Here is a 12,805-nt window from a genome sequence, read left to right as displayed (position 1 = left end):
GAAAAGGGCTAACTCGTCAACAACGAAAGAAATTCTTCTTTGACCTTAAGTTCTACATCTACGAAGACCAATACTTTTTAAGAATAGGAGCCGATCAGGTTTTTCGTAGGTGTGTATTACGAAAGGAAACCTAGGTATCCTCAAACACTTCCATGAAGGACCAACTGGTGGACACCACGATACCACCACCACGGTCAGAAAAGTGTTTGATGCAGGATTTTTCTAGCCACCGTATATAAAGACACACATGCTTTGATCCAAGCATGCGATGCTTGTCAAAGAGCCAAGAACATCTCAGCCAAGAATGAGATGGCTCTATTGGCATTCAAATTTGTGAGGTCTTTGATGTATGGGGAATAGATTTCATGGACCCATTTCCTAACTCATTCAGAAATAAGTACATCATTGTAGCATTCGACTACGTGTCTAAATGGGTAGAAGCACAAGCTCTTCCCACTAACGATGCTTGGGTTGTTGTACGATTTCTGAAAACGTTATTCTCAGAATTCGATACTTCAAAAGCTTTAATCAGCGACAAAGTTACTCACTTATGCAATGACATAATGGACTAAGTCTTAGCACGATATGGAGTTCGCCACCGATTGGCAACACCATATCACCCTTAGACAAGTTGGCAAGTAGAAGTACCAAATCGTGGGATTAAAAGGATCCTTGAGAACAATAGGAATGAATCGCAAAAATTGGGCTGAAAAGTTAGATGACGCTTTGTGGGCCCTTAGGACAGCCTACAAAACCCCTATTGGAACAACACCATTCAAACTTTTTATGGGAAAGCATGCCATCTACCCGTAGAACTAATACTCAAAGCTTATTGGGCTCTTAGAGTAGTAAATTTTGATCTAATGTCAACCGGTAAAAACCGGAAGATCAAATTCACGAACTCGAAGAACTATGAGTACTCCCATACGAAAATTTCTGGTCTGAAAAAAAAAAGACTAAACGTTTGCACGACACCCACTTAAAAGGAAACAAGAAATTTCAAGTTGGCGATCGTGTAGTATTATATGACACACATTTACGAGTTTTTCCAAGAAAGTTGAAATCTCGTTGAACAGGCCCATACATAGTTGAAACAGCTTTTGACTATGGGACAATTGATTTTTCAAATTCTAATGGCCACAAGTTTAAAGTTAATGGGTATCGATTAAAACCATACATTGATGGACCATTCGAGGCCGTCTCGGAGGTAGTAATCCTCCACCCAAACCAATGAACATATTGGAAGTCGGGTCTGGCCAAGACCCTCGTCAAACTGGGCCTTGTACATATGTTCCTTTGTTTTACTAAAAAAAGGGTGTCTTAAAACACGGGGGTGTGCATCAATAGGCACGATCCCGTTCCATAAAGTACGGGCCGAAATCTTCGCTAGAAAAATCTTAGTTAGTCTAACTCTTAACAAAATTGTCAGATTGAAAGCACGGGGTCGTGTTCCCAGAAGCATGGGGCCGTGCCTGGCAACTGTTTGACTATAAATTGTACCTCTTGCCAATGCATTTCTTGCACCAAACCAAACACAAAATCTTCCCTCTAAGAAATCAAAATGTCAGCTGAGATGAACAATGTGTAACGATTCCGGCAAATCCAGGTATACCCTAGCCGGTATATACTATTTACGTGTCATTTAATATTGATTATATGAGTTATAGTACGTTTATACGAGTATATATGATTCATAGTACGAATCATACTCGATTATGTAGTGAATCGTATTGGAATTACAATTAACCAATGAACGATTATTGAAACCCGAACGAATCGGGAATTACATCATAGACGAAGTATATAATGTTTAGTGATGTTTACGAAGTATTAATGCTTCGGGATAAGTGAATTATAGCACAGAGAAAGGATTTCGATTTATTAGTACGTCGATACGATAAACGAAACCTTTAACATCAAACCAAGCAAGAGACGATCGATCAAACCGAAAAAGATGCACAAAGACCGACAATACGATGTTTTAAGTCATTTAACGTCATGATTTAGGTTTTTAAAGTTTTTAAATCAGTTTTATGTAAATTTTATTTTTAACCCGAAAAACAACCATTTTAGGCTCGTTTTAAGCCGAATTACGAGTTTAAACGAGAAACGAACTGAACCAGACTATCCACAACATTATCTGGATTGTGTAATCCAAATATGTGGCCATGGTTTGAGATGTGGCCCCCCCCCACACCACCACTTAGGCCGGCCATATACACACACATTACACATTTCATTTCTTTTTTTTCTAACACCAAACTCTCTCAAACTCTCCAAACCCTTCAAGTGTGCATCCAAATCCACCATTTCTAACCAAGATTTGAAGGTATAACATATGTTTTGAAGCTTGAATCTTGTTTTCTAACTTCATGATCTTGAGAAAAGGAGGTTTCAAATGTAAAAATGGGTGAAAACCCGAGTTGAAACCGATTCTCGCATGATCAAGTGATGTATACAAGTTATACAAAGGATCTTGATCCAAGTGATGAGTTAAAAGAGCTTATAACGAATTTTTACGGTTAAAATCTTGTTAAAATGAGTTTCCAAGTGAAAGATGGGTGAAAACCCGAGACGAAACCGACTCTTGTATGATCAAGAGATGTATACAAGTTATACAAGGGATCTTGGTCCAAGAAATGAGTAAAAAGAGTCGGGAATGGATTTCTACGGTTAAAACCTTTGTTTTTATATCAAAACCGACACTATGAATGAAATGGTTTGATTGTTGGTGTAGCTTGCTTGGTATAGTGTTATTGTGCTTGTAAGTGTTGTATCTAGTGGCTAGCAAAGGCTAGAAACCAAGATCTTTGCGATCTAACGCTAGAAAACACAAGATAGTTCGGTTTTCGTGTGATTTAGTGAATTTGGACAGATTGTAGAGTGCTTAGAGTCAGGTCACGAAATTTCACAGAGATGATCTACACATGAAAATAGGAGATCTGTGAATTTTTGGTAATTTTTGGATAAAAGATGAATATTTGGTGAATTTAATGCTCGGTTTTGGCCAAAAATGACGAAAAATAGCTAAACTTGATGAAAAATTCTGAAAAATTTAGGATAAGCTTTTTATAACATATAAAAGTCACACACAAAATTTGAGCTCAGTTGGAAAAGTCTAAAGGTGCTTTTCGGTAAAACGAGTTCTAGAGCTTTCTAGCTCGGTTTTTGTGAAAATGGCTTGAAAAATGAGTTTTGGGTTCTGGAAAAATTCCAGGGAGTCATGAGAATGGCAAGGATCATCCCGGAAAAATTTGGGATTTTTCTAAAGTCTTTTGGTATTTTTGACATATTTAGTGTTTTAATAATGTTTAAAAATAGATAAATAAATGAAAATATAAAAAAATAAATCTGGAAAATTTTTGTTAAATTTATTACTGTCAAAATAAGTTTTGTGCAGAATCTCAAGACCCGAGACTAAACGGGTAATTATTTGTGCTAAAAAGAACATAAAAACAAATGTCTAAAGCTTAAAACGTGTAAACCGGCAAAACTCGCATAAGCGAGCTGACTGATATATAAAAACCTAAAAATTGACCGTTTTCATAAAACTAAGTAGATTAAGTAAAAATAAATCATCCGAAAATAATTCGGATGATTTGGGTAATTTTACCCGATTTTACTGTTTCCGGCACCTAAATGACGGAAACGGGCCCCGCGGCCAAACGGGGTGTCCAAACCGAGCTCTAATTTCATCACTTTAACTAAAGTAACAGTCAAACACCATTTTTGGATTAAGTGTGAATAAACTCATTTTTGAAACTAAAAACGGATAACCGTGCTAGGCACGCAAATCAAGGAAATCATAAAAATGATAATTTTGACCGTCAGACTCTAAGCAATGTCACAATCTGAGTCCTTAGAAGTGTCACGGGGTTAACATTGTCCCCGGATCGAGTACAGTACTGGGTTAACAATGTCCCCAGATGTACCGATTAACACGGATTTAATTTACGGGAATTATATAGTAACGACTAGATATTATATTACAGATCCAGGCACGTAGCTGTTCACTGTATTACACACCGACTCACAAAAAGGTGAGTTTTCACGAGCCCCTTTTACTGAACTGTTTTAAATATTTTCCCGGGGCGGAAAACATGTCTTTGTTAAAATATTTAAGTACATACCGATCGTATGGAAACACTTGTATATTTATATATACATGGTTTGATGCATAGAATATATAAATTGTTTATCGTGTGGAATTGTTCTGGGGTAACATAGTTCCCAGAGGTTATTATTGTTCTGGGGTAACACAGTTCCCAGGGGCTATTATTGTTCTGGGGTAACACAGTTCCCAGGGGTTATTATTGTTCTGGGGTAACAGAGTTCCCAGAGGTTATTATTGTTCTGGGGTAACATAGTTCCCAGGGGTTATTATTGTTCTGGGGTAACATAGTTCCCAGGGGTTATTATTGTTCTGGGGTAACATAGTTCCCAGGGGTTATTATTGTTCTGGGGTAACATAGTTCCCAGAGGTTATTATTGTTCTGGGGTAACATAGTTCCTAGAGGTTATTATTGTTCTGGGGTAACATAGTTCCCAGGGGTTATTATTGTTCTGGGGTAACGTAGTTCCCAGAGGTTATTATTGTTCTGGGGTAACTTAGTTCCCAGCATAATTTCATTACTAATAAATGGTTATTAAAATGATCTGTCAGTGTTTATTTAAATTAGTGAAACTCACCAACTATTCGTAGTTGACCCGTTTTCTTTACATGTTTTCTAGGTATGCCAGAGTTGGAATGATTGATATGTGCTTAATGATCTGTGCTACTTGTTGGAGGCTTGCTGCTCTATATTTTGTAATGAATATAAATTAATGTCTTATCGGTAAAATATGTGTGTAACACCTAGACAGTAACGAAACTCGCAACAATGTAATATGTTAAAAGTTAATGTAGTGGTATTTTCTTTATAAGCAATGCTGTTGATATCAGATGTGTCTGTTGCATCCCGTGTACGTTTCCGCTGCGGTTACGGGGTGTTACACAATGAAATTCCCGTTCCTCGCCCAACGAGAAATGAACACAATTCCAAAACCGAGCTACTCATCAAACATCAAGAGCTCGTGAAGGTACTCAACAAAATGAATCTCCTTGCAGAAATGCGTCTCATTCAACACACTGAGTCGGTGGAAAGCATGAAAATGGAAATACGGGACATCAATGACCAACTTCAGTTTCAAGTTCTCCATTACACCTACTTTCCTCCAGTGGAATCTAGATTCTTCGCTACAAAAATCTTAGTCAGTCTAACTCTTAACAAAATTGTCAGATTGAAAGCATGGGGCCGTGTTTCAGAAGCATGGGGCCTCCGTTACACCTACTTTCCTCCAGGCCGTTTGATGGAGGCGATCCATTCAGTGGAATCTAGATTCATTTTTTAGGTAGTCAAGTGCACTAGGCATAAGTTTAGGACTTTCGAACTTATCCCGAATTAATTTCATGTTTTATGATATTCGAGCCTACCCTGATTCTATGTTTAGGGCCCTCTATTAATGAAAAAGTAATTTTAGGACGTTAAAACTGTTTAATTAGCATCTTAAACATCATTTCGAAAATTCCTACTCTCTCGTTTTGCTGAAAATCAAAGATAAATTTCGAGTGACCAAAAGCACGGGTCGTGCCTTCCTTTACACAGGGTCGTGGTCACCCTAGAATCTTTACACAGGGTCGTATAATTTTCTGTATCGAAAACATTTATTCCTTATAAAAAACGGGGCCATGTAACAAGTTACATGGGTCATGCTCGATGTTCCAGTCTCTCTATATATTACAAGCCATCTTCACTATTCCATTCATACCAAACAAAAAACTCCTCAAATGGATAACAAAAGAATGGAATGGAAACCAGTGAGGAAGTTCAAAAAAGATGAATCTTCTTCACATCTTGAAGAAGAAATCATGAGGCTTCAAAGTATATAGAGAGATCAAGTCGAGAGCAACATTCAAGCGGAGGATCGCTTGATAGAGTTAACAAACAAGGTCGAACTACTGAGGTTCGAGAATTTCCACATTGTTGATAATCACAACAAAGATGTGGATTTTAAGATCCACTTCCTTAACTGAGAAATCAGAAAGCTCAACAAAAAGATTTCCGAACTCTTGGAAGCCAAGAGAGCCCCACCACACATTCAAGACCTGTTCGGGAATGGTGGTCATTAGTAGTTTCGAGTAGGATAAGCCTTGTCTTGTTTTCTTAAGATGTGTTATCGTTTAAGATAGTTCTTATGTTTCTCGGTTCATTTTATGTTATTTTCGGTGTAATGTTTGAATAATTAATGGAATTTCGTAGGATTTTATGTTTTTAACCTTAATTCTCCAGAAAAACAATTAAAAAATAAGCAAATAAACAAAAGGACCTGACTGCTACTTGCAGCACGGGGCCGTGCTTCTCAAAGCACGGTGTCATGCCCCACTTTACAGTGCATTTATGGGATTTTTATTAAAATACCAAACTTCTCATAACTTAACCCTAAAAACACACACCGCCTCCATCCAAAAAGCTGCGAACAAACACCCTTCATTACAATCTTTGCTTCAAATCTTTGATTCTCAACAAAAGGTATGTTAATTTGATAATTCTCTAACTCTAACTCATCATTCTAGGTCAAAATCAAGACCAAAATCTGAAATTCATACCCATTTGTTGTTGAATCGAGTTAAAACTCGGGAAATAGGATGTTTCATTATTTTAGTTTAGGGTTTTTGATATGTTGAAAAAGGTTTGATCATATTAAGACTTAAGATTGAAAGGGTTTGTGAAGAAAATCATTCGGGTTCGGGTTTTGAACAAACCATACCATGAAAATCGAACTCGGGTGATAGTTCTTAAGAACCGGGTTGAAATGAAAAATCATATCTTAACATTTTCAAATTTGGATTAAAAACACGGGCTGTGTTTCCGCCAAACACGCCCCGTGGTCAACTACAGGTCAACCAAAAGTCAAAATTGATTAACATGGTCAAATTTGCCAAAATTACAGAAACATGGGGCCGTGCCTCTAGAATCACGGGGTCGTGCTTTAGTGTCTGTTTCATACTTTCAGTTAAATTTCATGATTATCTTCATAATCTTGTTCTAAAATTGCAAATGGCTGAATATATGGATGAAGAGCATGCTTTATTACTTTTCCCCGAGAACACAATGCGAAGATAGGATCTCTCGACAAATATTGGGGTACTTAAACAACCGACATCCAGAACCGAACTTTTATGCATGTACTGACACGTTGCAATGAGTAAACCAATTTGGAAGTAAAAAAAGTTTGTGAAAGGGCCATGGGCACGTGTTCTCAGACAAAAGGGAAAATCAGTAACCGAACTGACTTTGGAATTTTTGGGTTCATTATCGATATAAATGAAGGGCTTATATACGTGGGACGAAGACGCTATTGAGTTTTGAATCGGTGGAGTATGTTGCAATACTTCAGTCATACAACTGGGAATCGATTTGGGCATTTATACTTCAGACATACAACAGGGCATTGATATAGGATGAGGCCAGGACGATTTTCATACACGAAGATGGTCAGGAAACCCCAGGATGCAAGCATGAAAACAGTTGAGTTATGGAGACGAACATTATTATCCAGGCATCACCAAGAGCATTACTTTACGCGACCCATTGATACGTTACATTCACCGCTTGTTGAGCCACGCTATGAAGGGGTCAAGGGGTTGAGAGATTTGTGGGCACTTTATTGCATCAAGGACGAGGTATCATGTAACATCACATACCTATTCTGTCAACTATTTAGAACAAATATGAATGCCAAAACGCCAAAATACCCCGATCTTTGGTGGTGCCTGGATCTACAAGCTCCATAAAGCTTATGGTACATATACCGAAGGAACACGATGCCCGAACCCAATACCACCTGACCTCAACCACTGTATCAGTGTCCAAATGGTCCTGCAAATTGAAAGAACTCACCAAATTGGAGATTTCAGGATGCCCTCAACCATATTAGGGATCCTGAGGACCCCGATGAGATGAGCATTCACGGCATACAAGAGGAGGACAGGATCACCACCATGAAAGAACCCATCGCCACAGTAATTCTAAATAGGGCGCCCCATCATCATCAGGAGAGGGTCACAGCTCGTCATATCATAGCCAGTACTCTTTTGAGGGGCAATATGGGCTCATTGACCAATTTCAGACTCACACCACCGCTTCCTTTGTCAGGTTATCGTGGAAGATTACTGCATCTGACGTACAACGTTACGTAGAGTGTGCAGAGACGAGGCGGGAGATTCATCAGCTAAGTGAGCGCATGGATCAGCAATGGGGACCCTTTGACCCGAAGAATCCGGGTAACTGACGAGCGTCGACGATGGAAGGTCTGGGTATGGGCATGGGTTTGGGTGGTAGTACTTCATGAGAGTATTTATCATTATGTTTATTTGAGAAAATTTTATTTGGTTGTTTGTTTGTTACTTGTTTTGGCTAGGTGTGCCTAGACATTTTACTGTGAACTTATTTAGCCCGTGTGGGCAGGGTATAGATGATTTCATAACCAATTTTCAGTACTATTATGCTTTGGTTATTTGTTGGCTGGGTGTAGTTTTTATTATTTAGGTACACTACAGGAAAAAAGACGAAAAACAGGGGACGCTCTGTCGAAATTTGTTAGCCCGTAGGGAAGTTCCTTTCCATTTTACCCACCATACTTCATATGAATCTTTTTAAGAATCTTTCAAATTAAGGAGAATGTGAGATTCAAGTGTGGGGGGGGGGGGGGGAGGGATTACTTGACCAATTGGTTGCTCAACCAATTATAAGATTTTCTAATAACAAAATTTTTGTAGCAAACAAAGACCATTTTTTTGACAAAAACAAAAGAAAATCTAAGTGAATTTTTTTCAAATAACCAACTAAAAATCTACTATAACCAAAAAGCGTAAAAGTAAAAAGAAGTTTTGTAATTGTGAGAATAAATTTATGTAAAATATGGCATTTATACCCAATCCTCTTGTTAGTTTGAGATAAACCTCATGACATATTGATATTTTTTTGGAAGTTTTTATTGAGTCGTATGTTTCGTGTGATTTAGAATTTGTCTCAATTGCTCATTTCAAGAGCGCACGAAGCTTTGTATAAACAAGGTAATATTATCACAATTCCCTCAAATCGTTCTCCAAATTACAACACAAAAACCAACAACCCTACCAAAACCTTACCACTTTATCCCTCTCACTAGTAAAATACAACACTAGTCTTTTAACAGCAGATATTAAAGAACTTGCAATGCATTCCTTCAATTTCAATTCCTTTCCTGCATACATTTCGCAAAACCTAGGTTGTCTCCAGAACTTAGGGAGAGAATCTTTCTCTTTAGCAATGAGGTGAGGAAAAATTGGTGCCAAGACGAACAAAGGCCACCATTTTGTGGAGTTACTAAAATCGCAATGAAAAGAAAAGCAAAAAGATACGAACGATGCTTAGGATGCGGATGCTGGTCCCACGAAGGAAGATGTAGAAGAAGTCAAACTCAGTCTCAACATGAATATAACAAACTAATGAGGGTGGAAGCTATTAGGCTCTAAACCGAATGATCCATTAGAGTTGGGAGTTATGTTTAGAACGTGATGTAGTCTCTGTTCCATAGTTTCAGTTAAATTTCATGATTACCTGCATAATCTAGTTCAAAAATTGCAAATGGATGAATATAGGGATGACGAGAATGCTTTCTTACTTTCCTCCAAGAACACAATGCGAAGATAGGATTCTCTCGACATAGATTAGGGTACTTAAACAACCGATATCCAGAGCAGAACTTCTATGCATGTACCGACACATTGCAATGAGTAAACCAATTGGGAAGTACAAAAAGTTTGTGAAAGGGCCATGGGCATGTGTTCTCAGACAAAAGGGCAAATCAGTAACCGAACTGACTATGGAATTTTTGGCTTCGTTCTTAATATAAATGAAGGGTACAATATGTGGGACGAAGAGTATATTGATTTTAGAATCGGTGGAGTATGGTGCAATACTTCAGTTATACAACTGGGGATCGATTTGGGCATTTATACTTCAGTCTTACAACTGGGGATCGATATGGTATGAGGCCGGGACGATTATCAAACACGAAGATGGTCAGGAAACAAGTGAACTAGGAACCACCAGGATGCAACCATGGCAACCGTTGAGTTACGGAGATGAACATTATTATCCAAGCAGCACCAAGAGCATAGTTTTACGCGACCCGTTGATCCGTTACATTCACCGCTTGTTGAGCCACGCTGTGAGGGGGTCGGGTCACGGGGTTGACAGATTTGTGGGCACTTTATTGCATCAAGAACAAGGTACCATGTAACATCACATACCTATTCTGTAACCTATTTAGAACAAATATGAATCCAAAAATGCCAAAATACCCCGATCTTTGGTGGTGCCTGGATCTACAAGCTCTATAAAGCTTATGGTATAGATCCCGAAGGAACACAATGCCCGAACCCAATACCACCTGACCTCAACCAATATATCAGTGTCCAAATGGTCCAGCAAATTGAAAGAAACCCACCAAATTGGAGATTTCAGGATGCCCTCAACCATATTTGGGATCCTGAGGACCCCGCTGAGATGACCATTCACGGCATACCAGAGAGGAGGACTGGATCGCAACCATGAAAGAACCCATCACCGCACTTATTCTATGTAGGGCGGCCCATCTTCATCAGGAAAGGGAAGCAGCTCGGCAAATCATAGCCAGTACTCTTTTGAGGGGCTATATGGGCTCATTGACCAATTTCAGACTCACACCACCGCTTCCGTTGATAGGTTATCAGGGTAGATTACTTCATCTGACGCATAACGTGATATCGAGTGCACGGAGACGAGGCGGGAGATTCATCAGCTAGGTGAGCACATGGATCAGAAATGGGGACCCTTTGACCCGGAGAATCCGGGTAACTGGCGAGCGACGACGATGGAAGGTCTGGTATGGCCATGGGTTTGGGTGGTAGTACTTAATGAGAGTATTTATCATTATGTTTATTTGAGACAATTTATTTGGTTGTTTGTTTGTTACTTGTTATGACTAGGTGTGCCAAGACATTTTACTATGGACTTATTTAGCCCGTGTGGGCAGGGTATGGATGATTTCATACCCAATTTTCAGTACTATTATGCTTTGGTTGTTTGTTGGTTGTGTGCAGTTTTTATTATTTAGGTACACTACAAGAAAACAGACGAAAAACAGGGGACGCTCTGTCGAAATTTGTTAGCCCGTAGGGAAGTTCCTTTACATTTTACCCACCCTACTTCATATGAATCATTTTATGAATCTTTCACATTAAGGACAATGTGAGATTAAAGTGTGTGTGTGGGGGGGGATTACTTGACCAACTGGTTGCTCGACCAATTATAAGATTCTCTAATAACAAAATTTTTGTAGCAAACAAAGACCATTTTTTTGACAAAAACAAAAGAAAATCTAAGTGAATTTTTTTCAAATAACCAACTAAAAATCTACTATAACCAAAAAGCGAAAAAGTAAAAAGAAGTTTTGTAATTGTGAGAATAAATTTATGTAAAATATGGCATTTATACCCAATCCTCTTGTTAGTTTGAGATAAACCTCATGACATATTGATATTTTTTTGGAAGTTTTTATTGAGTCGTAAGTTTCGTGTGATTTAGAATTTGTCGCAATTGCTCATTTCAAGACCGCACGAAGCTTTGTATAAACAAGGTAATATTATCACAATTCCCTCAAATCGTTCTCCAAATTACAACACAAAAACCAACAACCCTACCAAAACCTTACCACTTTATCCCTCTCACTAGTAAAATACAACACTAGTCTTTTAACGACAGATCCTAAAGAACTTGCAATGCATTCCTTCAATTTCAATTCCTTTGCTGCATACTTTTCGCAAAACCTAGGTTGTCTCCAGAACTTAGGGAGAGAATCTTTCTCTTTAGCAATGAGGTGAGGAAAAAGTGGCGCCAAGACGAACAAAGGCCACCATTTTAAGGAGTTACTAAACGCAAAATTAAAAGAAGAGCAAAAAGATACGAACGATGTTTAGGATGCGGATGCTGGTCCTATGAAGGAAGATGTAGAAGAAGTCAAACTCAGTCTCAACATGAATATACCAAACTAATGAGGGTGGGTGCTATTAGGCTCGAAACCGAATGATCCATTAGAGTTGGGAGTTATGTTTAGAACGTACTTTAGTGTCTGTTCCATACTTTCAGTTAAATTTCATGATTATCTGCATAATCTTGTTCTAAAATTGCAAATGGTTGAATATAGGGATGACTAGCATGATTTCTTACTTTCCCCGAGAACCCAATGCGAAGATAGGATCTCTCGACAAAGAGTGGGGTACTTAAACAACCGACATCCAGAACCAAACTTCTGTGAATGTACCGACACATTGCAATGAGTAAACCAGTTGGGAAGTACAAAAAGTTTGTGAAAGGGCCATGGGCATGTGATCTTAGACAAAAGGGCAAATCAGTAACCGAACTGACTATGGAATTTTTGGCTTCGTTCTCGATATAAATGAAGGGCTTGTATATGTGGGACGAAGAGGCTATTGAGTTTAGAATCGGTGGTGTATGGTGCAATACTTCAGTCATATAGCTGGCAATCGATTTGGGCATTTATACTTCAGTCATACAACTGGGGATCGATATGGTATGAGGCCGGAACAATTTTCACCCACGAAGATGGTCAGGAAACAAGTGAACTAGGAAACTCCAGGACGCAGGCATGGCATTAGTTGAGTTATGGAGATGAACAGTATTATCCAAGCGGCACCAAGAGCATTGCTTTACACGGCCCG

Source organism: Bidens hawaiensis, unplaced genomic scaffold, assembly GCF_021521415.1.
Source record: "Bidens hawaiensis isolate Kalapana, Puna unplaced genomic scaffold, B.hawaiensis_p1.1 tig00003307_1, whole genome shotgun sequence".
NCBI classification, from domain to species: Eukaryota; Viridiplantae; Streptophyta; class Magnoliopsida; order Asterales; family Asteraceae; genus Bidens; species Bidens hawaiensis.
This window is presented reverse-complemented; position numbering follows the sequence as displayed.